The 4,515-nt window shown below is 42.8% G+C and overlaps 1 long non-coding RNA gene across 1 annotated transcript; it reads left to right on the top strand.

Moving 5' to 3' along the window:
- Positions 1-527: 527 nt before the first annotated feature.
- LOC140622314 (uncharacterized) lies at positions 528-1,149 on the top strand. The gene is made up of 2 exons (XR_012022079.1): positions 528-644; positions 923-1,149. It is a non-coding gene; the product is annotated as an uncharacterized lncRNA (long non-coding RNA).
- The last annotated feature ends 3,366 nt before the right edge of the window (positions 1,150-4,515 follow it).

Here is a 4,515-nt window from a genome sequence, read left to right as displayed (position 1 = left end):
ATTTGGCACCCCAACTAAGAAAGACAGAAGACTTTATGGAGAGTTCACCAGTAGAGGCCTTGGAGGCACCAGGGTTTAAGAAAATCTACGGGGGTGTGGGTGGGGGTGCATGGCTGGCTCAGTCAGTAGATCACGTGACTCTGGATCTTGGGGCCATGAGTTCAAGCTCCATGATGGGTGTAGAGATCACTTATTAAAAAAAAAAAAAAAGAAAGAAAGAAAGATGGGGGCACCTGGGTGGCTCAGTGGTTGAGTGTCTACCTTTGATTCAGGTTGTGATCCTGGGGTCCCGGGATCGATTCCCACATCAGGCTCCCTGCATGGGGCCTGCTTCTCCCTCTGCCTGTGTCTCTGCCTCTCTCTGTGTGTGTCTCTCATGAATAAATAAATAAATAAATAAATAAATAAATAAATAAATAAATAAAATCTTTTTAAATTTTTTAAAAATTTAAAAAATAAGAAGGAAAGAAAATCCACTGGGATATTTAGTGCACAGACCCGACCTTTTCTTTCCTTTGGTATTTCAGCATTGGATCCTCCAAACTTCTGTCCCGCCCCAGGTGGCTGCTGCTGCTCGGTATGAAGCTGGCCTGGTCGCCGTGGCATCACACCTGCGAGTGTGAAACTTCTGCTCCCTTACAGAGGTGAGTGAGAGGACGGCAGGTGAAAGCAGGACCGGCCCCGACTAACTCTTCCTTCATCCGACTCCAGCAAACAGGGGGAAAGGTGTCTTCGTTTAATGCTTTGCTTGTCCTGTCAGGATTTACCTTACTCTGTGTGTGTGTGTGTGTATGTGTGTGTGTATGTGTGTGTGTGTGTGTCAGGGGGGCGGAGAGTCTCACTAATAAGGATTTGGCTCTGTTTATTTTTTACTTTTATATTTTTTGAAGATGTTATTCATTTATTTATTCATGAGACACAGGGAGAGGCAGAGACACAGGCAGAGGGAGAAGCAGGCCCCGTGCAGGGAGCCCGACGCAGGACTCGATCCCAGGACCCTGGGTTCACGGCCTGGACCTGAGGCAGACGCTCAACCGCCCAGCCCCCCAGGAGGATTCGGCTCTGTTTAAAAGCTGATGTCCTCAATCTTCAAGATTCTCTCTGGAGAACGATTATTATTTCAAAGAAATAAAAGCATACTGGGGAAAATATGCTTATATATTTAATCTGTAAAGAAGAAATGTAGAATCTGGTTTTCTGTTTTTTATTTAGAAAATGACCCGAACTATATCTTTGCCATTGTTTTATCTTATAGTAAACACACTAAAGATATTTTTCTTTTGCTGAGACCTATATCCTTTTCCTGTTCCCTTTTCTTTCTCTTTCTTTCTCTTTCTTTCTTTCTTTCTTTCTTTCTTTCTTTCTTTCTTTCTCTCTCTCTCTCTCTCTCTCTCTCTCTCTCTCTCTCTCTCCTCTCCTCTCCTCTCCTCTCCTCTCCTCTCCTCTCCTCTCCTCTCCTCTCCTATCTCCACTCTCTTAAATATCTTATTTCTGAAGACAGACTCGGGAAAAGAAAAAAAAGAAAAAAACTAAGTGTGTGTTGATACTTACCAGGCTTCCAGAATGTGCTTATATGGAGTTAAAAATGTAGAAAGATGTAAGTCCGAGCATGCCTAGACTAGCTGGCAAAATTTCCCTGAAATATTCTCAGTGTAGTCTGAGACGGGTTGTTGTACTAAAGAGTCAGATCCCAGAAAGGGGAAAAAAAAAAAAAAAAAAAAAAAAAGTCCATGATACTGTTTCATGCTGGTTAATAAAACAAGCTCCTTTTTTTAAAAAAGATTTTTATTTATCAATCATGAGAGACACAGAGAGAGAGGCAGAGACACAGGCAGAGGGAGAAGTAGGCTCCATGCAGGGAGCCTGATGTGGGACTCGATCCTGGGACCCCAGGGTCAGGGCCTGAGCTGAAGGCAGACACTCAACCACTGAGCCACCCAGGAGCCCCCAAGCTGCTTTTTTTAATGTGGTGCTTTCTTAACTGTAGGCCAGTGTGTGTGCGTATGCACTGCTAGCTTCCTTGCCAAATTTTGAGAGGCCATCTGATTTCCTAGAATTAGCCACGCTTAAGAGCAGGCTTAAGTTTCGTTTTACTTAGCTCTTGCTTTTGCCTTACTCTAAACAGAATCGAAACCACACACGGGCTGAAGACATCCTGAACCTCTTTTACAGGAATAGAAAATTAGAACTAGTGGCTTGTTTAAGCCCTTCTGAGCACCACATGGTACTCTCTCTCTTTTTTAAATGTCTTTACTCTGGTTTTTATAGGGGGTGAAAATCCATACTATCCTATCATATGATTAAAGTTTAGATGTATAGCTACCCTGGAAGCTGTCTCGATTGTATTAAGCAAGACAATCTTCCACGAACAAAAAAAAATACATTCGAAGCACAATTTCGATCAATGTCTCCCTCTCAATTAGACGTGCTGTTCAAAAATATTTAATAATTGCCAGAACAGGGCACTGACTCATTCATGCAGACACTAGCAGTCAACAACCACCCGGCTTGGCTGGGATGAGTGCTGGGGCTGATTCACTGTCTGGGGCATGCCCTCCACTAGTCTAGTTCCAGCACGTGTGTGTTTTGTGTCCTGGGGGCAGGGGAGGGGGGCTCACCAGGAGCTATGTTTATGCAGGGTTTTGGTTTCTTGGGTAATAGGTTTGGGGTTTCTCTGGCAGCATATTTCCCTTAAAAAGTCTATTAGCCTCCGTTTATATTCATTCCACCCTACAGAACTTGACTAATTATGGTTCTTGAATCGAGACTTAAAGCTGAGGGATTCTCTCACAGAGCAACAGGTTCCTTTTTTGTTGTTAATTTTGAGAGAGAGAGAGAGAGACAGAGACAGAAGCAGAGAGAGCCTGTGAGTGGGTGGGGGTGGAGGGAGAGGGAGAGAGAGAATCTCAAGCAGGCTCCCCATTGAGCATGGCTCTTGATGAGGGGCTCAATCTCACAACGCTGTGATCATGACCTGGGCCAAAACCAAGAGCCGGACCCTTAACCCCGACTGAGCCCCCCAGGCGCCCCACATGTCAACAGGTTCTAATGCTTCATCCATTCTGTAAGTTTTCAGCATTTAACTGGACAGCAGGCCTTTTGACTGTGAAAAACTCTAGCCAGAAGAACTACAGAACAGTTCACCTTCCCCTTGCCCCAAGTTACATGTCCTCGACTGGTTTGTACAATGCGGGTAATTGTTATCTTTGCCAATGAAAAGAACCCCAAAGTATGTGCTTGGGCCTGTCCAGGTCTCAATCTTATATCCAACCATGTTTCTTGTGTTCTTCTAACTTTAGCTTTGTGCAGAGATTCCAGCTTTTCCACTCTGCAAAACTCAAGTCCGTCAGCTATTCAACCATATTGGATTTATGGCTGTAGGAAAAACGTATCTTTCTTAGAAAAACTGTATTTTCCTCCCTCCCTGACTCTCAGGCCACATTTGACAGAAACTCATCACCAGTATAGCTTCACAGAAGTGTATAGGGAGTAGTCAACATACACCTGAATTTCCTGGTATCTTTCCACCAAAGCCCCCCAAAATCAAGCATATAGTCTGATTTATTTTATTTTTTTAAAGAGGGAAAATGTTTATGAAAAGTGTATGTGATAAGGACTTATTTGCCCAAAATTTACAAAGAACTCTTAAATCAACAGGAGAAAACAAACAACCTGTTGCAAAGTGGGCAAAGACCTGACCTGACCTCTCACCAAAGGAAATACCAGGAGAGCAAATAAACATATGAAAAGGTGGATCAACATTGCATGTGGTTGGGGAATTGCAAATTAAAATAACAATGAGATACCATTACCAAAATCCAAGACACTGAGAACACCAAATGCTGGTGAGGATGTGGAGCAACAAGAGCTCTCGTTCCTTGCTGGTAGGTGCAAAATGGTGCAGCCACATTGGAAGACACCTTGGCAGTTCCTTACAAAACTAAACATACTTTACCATATGGTTCAGCAGTCGCCCTCCTTCATATCCACCCAAATGAATCAAAAGCTTATGTCCACACAAAATCCTGCCCACAGATATTTATAGCAGTTTTTTATTCATAACTGCCCAAACTTTGAAGCAACCAGGATGACCTCAGTAGGTGAATGGATGGATAAATAAAATGGTACGTGGGGTATTATTCAAGTATTAAAAAGAAATAAGTTTTCAAGCCATGAAAAGACATAGAGGAAACTTAAATGCCTATTGCTAAGTGAAGGAAGCCAGTTGGAAAAGCCAATGGTACTTATTGTATGATTTCAATGATATGATTTTCTGGTAAAGGCAAAGCAGTAGAGACAATAAAAAGTGGTCACCAGGGATTAGGAGGAGGGAAGAGGGAAGAGGTGGAGCACAGAGGATTTTTAGGGCAGTGGAACTATTTTCTATGATACTGTAATAGTGGATACATGTCATTATATACATTTGCCAAAATCCACAGAACCTGTTGCTGTGTAACAGAATGAACTCCAAGGTAAATATGGACTTTGGATAATAAGGATGTGCCAATATGGGTT

The sequence above is a fragment of the Canis lupus genome, chromosome 31 (genome assembly GCF_048164855.1).
Source record: "Canis lupus baileyi chromosome 31, mCanLup2.hap1, whole genome shotgun sequence".
Lineage (NCBI taxonomy): Eukaryota > Metazoa > Chordata > Mammalia > Carnivora > Canidae > Canis > Canis lupus.
This window is presented reverse-complemented; position numbering and strand designations above follow the sequence as displayed.